This window comes from Oncorhynchus masou, unplaced genomic scaffold (genome assembly GCF_036934945.1).
Source record: "Oncorhynchus masou masou isolate Uvic2021 unplaced genomic scaffold, UVic_Omas_1.1 unplaced_scaffold_3305, whole genome shotgun sequence".
Taxonomy (NCBI): Eukaryota; Metazoa; Chordata; class Actinopteri; order Salmoniformes; family Salmonidae; genus Oncorhynchus; species Oncorhynchus masou.
The window spans coordinates 30,244-40,870 of record NW_027009718.1 but is presented as its reverse complement, the minus strand read 5'-3'; the positions used below and the strand labels follow the sequence as shown (position 1 = coordinate 40,870).

Sequence of the window (10,627 nt, the reverse complement as noted above, 5' to 3'; positions counted from 1 at the left end):
GGTCTGACCAATTGGAATCCTGCTTCTACACCTGCATTGCTTGCTGTTGGGGGTTTTAGGCTGGGTTCCTGTACAGCACTTTGAGATATCAGCTCATGTACGAAGGGCTTTATAATTACATTTGATTTGATGTGGTTTGAATTGAGGAGGAAGGTCCAGAAGGAGGAGGAAGCATATGGAAGGTTCCCACAATGTGTTCTCCAGCTCATGAAACGTTTTAGAAAATTACATCGAAATTGTCGATAATTGAGTTGTCAATAGTTTTGACGTCTACTTTTTTTGAGAGAAAAAAATGTTCTTACTTATTTTGAGCAACAATATATTATGTTGTTTTGCTTTTTAACCACTAGACTACCTGCCTCCTTTAACCACTAGACTACCTGCCTCCTCTAACCACTAGGCTACCTGCCTCCTCTAACCACTAGGCCACCTGCCTCCTTTAACCACTAGACTACCTGCCTCCTCTAACCACTAGGCTACCTGCCTCCTCTAACCACTAGGCTACCTGCCTCCTTTAACCACTAGACTACCTGCCTCCTCTAACCACTAGGCTACCTGCCTCCTCTAACCACTAGGCTACCTGCCTCCTCTAACCACTAGGCTACCTGCCTCCTCTAACCACTAGGCTACCTGCCTCCTCTAACCACTAGGTTACCTGCCTCCTCTAACCACTAGGCTACCTGCCTCCTCTAACCACTAGGTTACCTGCCTCCTCTAACCACTAGGCTACCTGCCTCCTCTAACCACTAGGTTACCTGCCTCCTCTAACCACTAGGTTACCTGCCTCCTCTAACCACTAGGTTACCTGCCTCCTCTAACCACTAGGCTACCTGCCTCCTCTAACCACTAGGCTACCTGCCTCCTTTAACCACTAGACTACCTGCCTCCTCCTAACCACTAGACTACCTGCCCTCCTCTAACCACTAGACTACCTGCCTCCTCTAACCACTAGACTACCTGCCTCCTCTAACCACTAGACTACCTGCCTCCTCTAACCACTAGACTACCTGCCTCCTCTAACCACTAGACTACCTGCCTCCTCTAACCACTAGACTACCTGCCTCCTCTAACCACTAGACTACCTGCCTCCTCTAACCACTAGGCTACCTGCCTCCTCTAACCACTAGGCTACCTGCCTCCTCTAACCACTAGGCTACCTGCCTCCTTTAACCACTAGGCTACCTGCCTCCTCTAACCACTAGGCTACCTGCCTCCTCTAACCACTAGGCTACCTGCCTCCTCTAACCACTAGGCTACCTGCCTCCTCTAACCACTAGGTTACCTGCCTCCTCTAACCACTAGGCTACCTGCCTCCCTCTAACCACTAGGTTACCTGCCTCCTCTAACCACTAGGCTACCTGCCTCCTCTAACCACTAGGTTACCTGCCTCCTCTAACCACTAGGTTACCTGCCTCCCTCTAACCACTAGGTTACCTGCCTCCTCTAACCACTAGGCTACCTGCCTCCTCTAACCACTAGGTTACCTGCCTCCTCTAACCACTAGGCTACCTGCCTCCTCTAACCACTAGGTTACCTGCCTCCTCTAACCACTAGGCTACCTGCCTCCTCTAACCACTAGGCTACCTGCCTCCTCTAACCACTAGGCTACCTGCCTCCTCTAACCACTAGGCTACCTGCCTCCTCTAACCACTAGGCCACCTGCCTCCTCTAACCACTAGGTTACCTGCCTCCTCTAACCACTAGGTTACCTGCCTCCTCTAACCACTAGGCTACCTGCCTCCTCTAACCACTAGGTTACCTGCCTCCTCTAACCACTAGACTACCTGCCTCCTCTAACCACTAGACTACCTGCCTCCTCTAACCACTAGACTACCTGCCTCCTCTAACCACTAGACTACCTGCCTCCTCTAACCACTAGACTACCTGCCTCCTCTAACCACTAGGCTACCCTGCCTCCTCTACACTCTAACCACTAGGTTACCTGCCTCCTCTACACTCTAACCACTAGGTTACCTACCTCCTCTACACTCTAACCACTAGGTTACCTACCTCCTCTACACTCTAACCACTAGGTTACCTGCCTCCTCTACACTCTAACCACTAGGTTACCTGCCTCCTCTACACTCTAACCACTAGGTTACCTACCTCTTCTACACTCTAACCACTAGGTTACCTACCTCTTCTACACTCTAACCACTAGGTTACCTACCTCCTCTACACTCTAACCACTAGGTTACCTGCCTCCTCTACACTCTAACCACTAGGTTACCTACCTCCTCTACACTCTAACCACTAGGTTACCTACCTCCTCTACACTCTAACCACTAGGTTACCTGCCTCCTCTACACTCTAACCACTAGGTTACCTGCCTCCTCTACACTCTAACCACTAGGTTACCTACCTCCTCTACACTCTAACCACTAGGTTACCTACCTCCTCTACACTCTAACCACTAGGTTACCTACCTCCTCTACACTCTAACCACTAGGTTACCTGCCTCCTCTACACTCTAACCACTAGGTTACCTGCCTCCTCTACACTCTAACCACTAGGTTACCTGCCTCCTCTACACTCTAACCACTAGGTTACCTGCCTCCTCTACACTCTAACCACTAGGTTACCTACCTCCTCTACACTCTAACCACTAGGTTACCTGCCTCCTCTACACTCTAACCACTAGGTTACCTGCCTCCCTCTACACTCTAACCACTAGGTTACCTGCCTCCTCTACACTCTAACCACTAGGTTACCTACCTCCTCTACACTCTAACCACTAGGTTACCTACCTCCTCTACACTCTAACCACTAGGTTACCTGCCTCCTCTACACTCTAACCACTAGGTTACCTGCCTCCTCTACACTCTAACCACTAGGTTACCTACCTCCTCTACACTCTAACCACTAGGTTACCCTGCCGCCTCTACACTCTAACCACTAGGTTACCTACCTCCTCTACACTCTAACCACTAGGCTACCTGCCTCCTCTACACTCTAACCACTAGGTTACCTGCCGCCTCTATACTCTAACCACTAGGCTACCTGCCGTCCCCGAATACAGGCAGCTCAGTATTTGTATAATGTATTTTATACAGTCATTTTTTCCCGTGATAAACACCACTGTTTCTACCATCTGTCTCTGCTCCCCACCAGGCCATCGACTTGCTGCCAGCCAACTCTCAGATCAGAGTTTTAACGACTCCAACCTCAGTATATGTAAACTATATTATATATATATATTATATCTCTCCACCAGGCCATCGACCTGCTGCCAGCCAATACTCAGATCAGACAGATCCGTGTGTTCCTGGAGAGTGTTCTGGAGGAGAAGGCCCAGAGGAAACGCTTTGACCAGGTCCTCAAGAGTCTGCTGCAGGCCGAGTTCCTACGGGTGAGCTGGGGGGTGTGTGTGTGTGAGCGGTGTGTGTGTGAGAGAGCTGGGGGGGGTTAGGCTGAGGAAACTATTTGACCAGGTCGTCAAGAGTTCCTATGGGTGAGCTGGGGGTGTGTGTGTGTGTGTGTGTGTGTGAGTGTGTGTGAGCGAGATGGACATTGTGTGTGTCGTTTCTACCCACCTGACGCGCGTGTGTGTTTGTTTGTTTGTTTGTTTGTTTGTTTGTTTGTTTGTGCAGGTCCAGGAGGAGCGTATCTTCCACCAGCAGGTCAAGTGTACCATCTCAGAAGAGAAGACCTGCCGGGTCTGTAAGAAGAAGATAGGCAACAGGTAACACTGGTTTGGTGCTACTTTGTTGACCTGAATCGCCAGGCCATCTATTTACACCATCCCCTTTTAGTACGAACATCAATGCTTCATAAACTCCTACAACTAGGTCATATACATTCTGTATAAGAGATCATGTGAATATGTAGTTAAGGCTCTGTTTATATACTGTTACTGAATCACCTGTCTCTCTGTGCAGCGCCTTCGCCAGGTATCCCAACGGTGTCGTCGTTCATTACTTCTGCTGTAAGGACCGAGGGGTGTGTCCTATTGAGCAGTGACACCAAAATAGTGTCCTCTTGTGGACGACATGTTCCTTAGCGGCACCCTGGACGGAGGGAGCTGGGTTTGTCTGAAACACTTCCACAGCAGCTTGGCTGTTCAGCTGGACTCATCTCTGGAACTCTGGATCTCTGGAACTCTGGATCTCTGGATCTCTGGATCTCTGGATCTCTGGAACTCTGGAACTCTGGATCTCTGGAACTCTGGAACTCTGGAACTCTGGATCTCTGGATCTCTGGAACTCTGGATCTCTGGAACTCTGGATCTCTGGATCTCTGGATCTCTGGAACTCTGGAACTCTGGAACTCTGGATCTCTGGCTGCTTCTGTCTGGAATTGTGGAATGCTGTTCCTCTCCCTCCCGATCTCGCTGTCTCTCTCTGACTCTCGCTGTCTCTCTCTGACTCTCTCTGACTCTCGCTGTCTCTCTCTGACTCTCGCTGTCTCTCTCTGACTCTCGCTGTCTCTCTCTGACTCTCGCTGTCTCTGACTCTCTCTCTGATTCTATCTCTCTGACTCTCTCTCTGATTCTGTCTCTCTGACTCTCTCTCTGTCTCTCTCTGACTCTCTCTGTCTCTCTCTGTCTCTCTCTGACTCTCTCTGACTCTCTCTGACTCTCGCTGTCTCTCTCTGTCTCTCTCTGTCTCTCTCTCTCTCTGACTCTTGCTGACTCTCTGTCTATCTAATATTCGGATAATCTTTATTAGCATGAATGACTAAGCCACTGTTGCTAAAGCGAAGTGAGATAATGTAATCAAAAATAACAGTTAAAAAAATGTATGAATATTGATGGTGATTAGATAAAGGAGACTAATATATATATTATACACAATCGTTCAGAATTTTGGGGTCACTTAGAAATATCCTGGTTTTTGAAAGAAAAGCTCATTTTTTTTGTCCATTAAAAATAACATCAAATTAATCAGAAATACAGTGTAGACATTGTTAATGTTGTAAATGACTGTTGTAGCTGGAAACGGCTGATCTTTAATGGAATATCTACGTAGGCGTACAGAGGCCCATTATCAGCAACCATCACTCCTGTGTTCCAATGGCGCGTTGTGTTAGCTCATCCAAGGTTATCATTTTAAAAGACAAACGCCCTTCACAGAACAGTGTAAACTGGGCCTCTTTACGTCAATGAAGATATTCCATTAAAACTCAGCCTTGCCTCGTTTCCTCCTCTACTCATCTCATCCTCATCCTCAACACGCTATTGGCTATACATAGAGGAGGAGAGTTAAGCTGATGGTGTGTGTGTGTGTGTGTGTGTGTGTGTGTGTGTGTGTGTGTGTGTGTGTACTTAAAAGCATCCCTTTGCTTTTCACTTTTCATGTTGTTCTCAGCGACCCGTTTGTTTCTAAGGAAATGGTTGAAAACCACTCCAGATTATAATGTAACGACTAAACTTCTAATATGGTTCGATGTGCACAAACAAGTTCTTTTGTTGTTCTTTTTTTTAAATATCTCAGTTGCCTCAATATAAACCCTTCTGTCTTCACATAGACGCCATTTGTTTGATTGTTTAAACATCCACAGTTTCAAAATACATATTTTTTTTTGATTGATAGTTTGTGAAAAAACCTGAAAGAAGATCAGTTCAGCTCGGCGACCATTTTCTTCCTCATCACAGAAGTATGACGGTTTAAAAGGTTTGATTTAAGTCTTTATTCTTAAATCATGTTGTCGTCTGACTGGGACTGAAGGACGCTGTACTGTATGTCGGAGTGGAAGGTTTCTCTGCTTCCCAATTGGCACCCTGTTCCCTACATAGTGCACTACTTTAGACCACAACCCTATTCCCTATATAGTGCACTACTATAGACCAGCGCCCTATCCCTATATAGTGCACTACTTTAGACCAGAGCCCTATTCCCTACATAGTGCACTACTTTAGACCAGTCATGAATCCCCCTGTGGAAGCTTAACCAGCCATGAATCCCCCTGTGGAAGCTTAATCAGTCATGAATCCACTTGTGGAAGCTTAATCAGCCATGAATCCCCTTGTGGAAGCTTAACCAGTCATGAATCCCCTTGTGGAAGCTTAATCAGCCATGAATCCCCTTGTGGAAGCTTAACCAGTCATGAATCCCCTTGTGGAAGCTTAATCAGTCATGAATCCACTTGTGGAAGCTTAACCAGTCATGAATCCCCTTGTGGAAGCTTAACCAGCCATGAATTCCCTTGTGACAGGCAGTGGAAGCTTAACCAGTCATGAATCCCCCTGTGGAAGCTTAACCAGCCATGAATCCCCTTGTGACAGAGGCAGTGGAAGCTTAACCAGTCATGAATCCACTTGTGACAGGCAGTGGAAGCTTAACCAGCCATGAATCCCCTTGTGGAAGCTTAACCAGCCATGAATCCCCCTGTGGAAGCTTAACCAGCCATGAATCCCCTTGTGGAAGCTTAATCAGCCATGAATCCCCTTGTGGAAGCTTAATCAGCCATGAATCCCCCTGTGGAAGCTTAACCAGCCATGAATCCCCTTGTGGAAGCTTAATCAGCCATGAATCCCCTTGTGGAAGCTTAATCAGCCATGAATCCCCCTGTGGAAGCTTAACCAGTCATGAATCCCCCTGTGGAAGCTTAACCAGCCATGAATCCCCTTGTGACAGAGGCAGTGAAAGCTTAACCAGCCATGAATCCCCCTGTGGAAGCTTAATCAGTCATGAATCCCCTTGTGACAGAGGCAGTGGAAGCTTAACCAGTCATGAATCCTCTTGTGATGTGCAACAGGGGGGGGGCAAAAAAAACATAAAATGGGGGCTTCAAACAAAAAATGGGGGGCTTCAAACAAAAAATGGTATTGTAGAAAAATCTCTAGCCTGTCTATCTGGGTAAAAGGGTTGGCGAGTTATGCTCGACCAGCTCGTTTTCCACCACAAAACACCAGAAAAATGAACAAAAAACTAATAGAATCATCTCACCTGCTTTTAGACTATAATTTGACTATTAGATAAAAGAAACATTGACCATTTAAAAAGGAATATTTTCACCATATTAAAACGAGGGTTCAGTTCACATAACACGGTCGACCATCAAACGAGGGTTCAGTTCACATAACAGGGTCGACCATCAAACGAGGGTTCAGTTCACATAACAGGGTCGACCATCAAACGAGGGTTCAGTTCACATAACAGGGTCGACCATCAAACGAGGGTTCAGTTCACATAACAGGGTCGACCATCAAACGAGGTTCAGTTCACATAACAGGGTCGACCATCAAACGAGGGTTCAGTTCACATAACAGGGTCGACCATCAAACGAGGGTTCAGTTCACATAACACGGTCGACCATCAAAAGAGGCACAGGTTTTAAAAATACATTTAAAAAAATGTCAAACTAATAAGCACCATAAATAGGCTGTTATTAATATCTATTGTAAATAAGAATTTGTTCTTTGATTGATTGGATTTATTTGACAATTTGTCTAAACCATATACAAAATATACTTATATACATATACTCCAGCTGCTGACGCCTCCACATCCAATTTAATAAAATCATCCAGGACAACACGATAAAGCTTAACAACTTATTTCCATTGTGGCCCTTTTGAAGAGGGAATGAGGAAGAGGAGAGAGGGAAGGAGGAATGAGGAAGAGGAGAGAGGGAATGAGGAAGAGGAGAGAGGGAATGAGGAAGAGGAGAGAGGGAATGAGGAATGGGGAAGAGGGAAGAGGAGAGAGGGAAGGAGGAAGAGGAGAGAGGGAAGGAGGAATGGGGAAGAGGAGAGAGGGAAGGAGGAAGAGGAGAGAGGGAAGGAGGAAGAGGAGAGAGGGAATGAGGAAGAGGAGAGAGGGAAGGAGGAATGGGGAAGAGGAGAGAGGGAAGGAGGAAGAGGAGAGAGGGAAGGAGGAAGAGGAGAGAGGGAATGAGGAAGAGGAGAGAGGGAATGAGGAAGAGGAGAGAGGGAAGGAGGAATGGGGAAGAGGGAAGAGGAGAGAGGGAATGAGGAAGAGGAGAGAGGGAAGGAGGAAGAGGAGAGGGAATGAGGAAGAGGAGAGAGGGAAGAGGAGAGAGGGAAGGAGGAATGAGGAGAGAGGGAATGAGGAAGAGGGAAGAGGGAATCGTCAAGATGCGTAGGTGCTGTAAGTTTAAGAATAAACCTGACTAATTTCTTCTGAGACACCTGCAGTTGTATTATCTTGGGGCCACTATTGTACCAGGAAGAGCATGCATAGGTCAAGTGGCACTGAACAACGAGCCCCCTGACAATGTCCCCATAACATTCTTATCCAGACATTTGGAAGTTCTAGCCAGAACCGTAATTTTATGGTTCACTTTGGAGGTCACGTTTTTGTGCCGTGCTCTCCCCTGTCAGATGGTTATCCGGCACACATCCAAGATACTTAACAGAGTCTTTTGCTGTGACTACTATGTCACCTACGACCACCTTAAAACCTGGGGGATTTCCTCCGTTTCACTTTGAACCCGAACAAGATGGACTCTGTTTTTTTCTCTGGGTTTGTTGTCAAGGCCAGTTGCTATGGAACAGGTCAAGTTCTTTCAGCCTCTCCAGCACAGTTGATTCAGACACCTTTTCAAATGAAAAATCATTACTTGAATCCCCTGCTGTGGAGTGAAACTGCTCGACACGACTCTCCCCCATAGCAACCTGATTGACATGGTAACTTGCTAACTCGTGAATTAGCTATAGGTGTAAAACTAGCTATTCAGACTGTCTGTAACCATGGTCAGGTCTGATGTAACCTTTTCTCCAATGTCCAAGCTGAGACTGAGAGCTTTGATCTTTAATCTGTTACTGTTACCCAACCGCATCAGACACTAATATCATTTACTCGGATTGTTCCTATGTTCATCTGTTTTGTCACCGAAATCATCATTCTTGGCCTTCTGTATCATCCTGTTGACCTCATTTCTTAACTTCTTATAGTCTATAAATATATCATCTGCCCTGGATTTCCTAAACTCCAGAAAGCGTTCATTTTTACGCTTAATTGCCTCTAAAATGTTACAATTTATCCGTGGTTCAGTTACTTGCTTAATTCTAACCTGTATTACTGGAGCCTGCTTATCTACAGCATGTATAAAATAATATGATTTAAAATGGCCCCAGGCGTTCTCCACCTCAATGCATTTCAATACAGCAGACCAGTCCAATTTGCTCAAATAATTAACAAAAATATCTGCACTATAATTCTTCATGGCCCTAATTTTTATGAAGTTATGACAATTAAAAACTGTTTTCAGAACCTTCCTACTCCAGAAAATGATCACTGAGCCCATAGTTTACAACTCCACTGTTTAATGTATTTAATCTGACACCAACACAAAGGTCAATGTTGGTTTGGCTAGATGGTGGGCTCATTAATCAGCTGGTATAAAGCAAACCGATTACAAACATTCTTAAGAGCTTTAAAAGTAGCATGGCCCTTTTTAGACCATATCTGTATTCGAATCACCAGTAACCATAACCTCTGATTGACCAAAGTCTTTCATGTTGGAACAAGTCTCCAACAATTCATAAAATGTCCCCTGGTCTGGTCGTCTATAACAGGTACCAACTATAACAGGTTTATATTTTGGTAATAAAATGTGCAACCACTCAATCTCGTCATGGTTTAAATCTATAGTTGAACCCAGTATCTGATCTTACATAAATACAAACTCCCCCATCTTTGTCATTGCGGTCTCTTCTAATTACTACATTTTTAACTTCAATCTCAGCATTTTTTATCGAACCATCCAACAACGTTTCAGTAAAGAAAAGCACTCCTTACAGTTACTAGAGAGCAGGTCAAACTCCTTACAGTTACTAGAGAGCAGGTCAAACTCCTTACAGTTACTAGAGAGCAGGTCAAACTCCTTACAGTTACTAGAGAGCAGGTCAAACTCCTTACAGTTACTAGAGAGCAGGTCAAACTCCTTACAGTTACTAGAGAGCAGGTCAAACTCCTTACAGTTACTAGAGAGCAGGTCAAACTCCTTACAGTTACTAGAGAGCAGGTCAAACTCCTTACAGTTACTAGAGAGCAGGTCAAACTCCTTACAGTTACTAGAGAGCAGGTCAAACTCCTTACAGTTACTAGAGAGCAGGTCAAACTCCTTACAGTTACTAGAGAGCAGGTCAAACTCCTTACAGTTACTAGAGAGCAGGTCAAACTCCTTACAGTTACTAGAGAGCAGGTCAAACTCCTTACAGTTACTAGAGAGCAGGTCAAACTCCTTACAGTTACTAGAGAGCAGGTCAAACTCCTTACAGTTACTAGAGAGCAGGTCAAACTCCTTACAGTTACTAGAGAGCAGGTCAATTTCCTCTGGGGAAGAAGACTTCTAACGTTGAGAAGAAGGATATGTCATCCTTATGTGGAAAACATCGTTTCTAGAGTCAAATCCTCTGTTGGAACTGTGAAATTGTTCACTTGATGATGAGTGTTGACTCCCTGCAGTCCAATCGCAGCAACGACACTCCTTCCAGGAAGCGCGCTGGCATCTGATAGAGATGGGCGTTGCTCCTTCTCTTCTGACCCTCTCTATTATAGCGAATGGATTTATCGCTGGAAAACGGGCCGGGACACTGATGGACAGACAGCAACAGGCATAATCATTAGGTTTCCACTATTTGGTGTTTTTTTTCTCCCGACCATAATCGCCCTTTTGGAGGGGCAGCCTCATTCTGAAATTGATTAAATTAAAATGTTTC

At 45.5% G+C, this 10,627-nt stretch overlaps 1 long non-coding RNA gene across 1 annotated transcript; it reads left to right on the top strand.

The window, feature by feature from the left end:
- Window positions 1–3,194: 3,194 nt before the first annotated feature.
- Window positions 3,195–5,465, top strand: LOC135534367 (uncharacterized). The gene is made up of 3 exons (XR_010454673.1): window positions 3,195–3,349; window positions 3,591–3,682; window positions 3,879–5,465. It is a non-coding gene; the product is annotated as an uncharacterized LOC135534367 (long non-coding RNA).
- The last annotated feature ends 5,162 nt before the right edge of the window (window positions 5,466–10,627 follow it).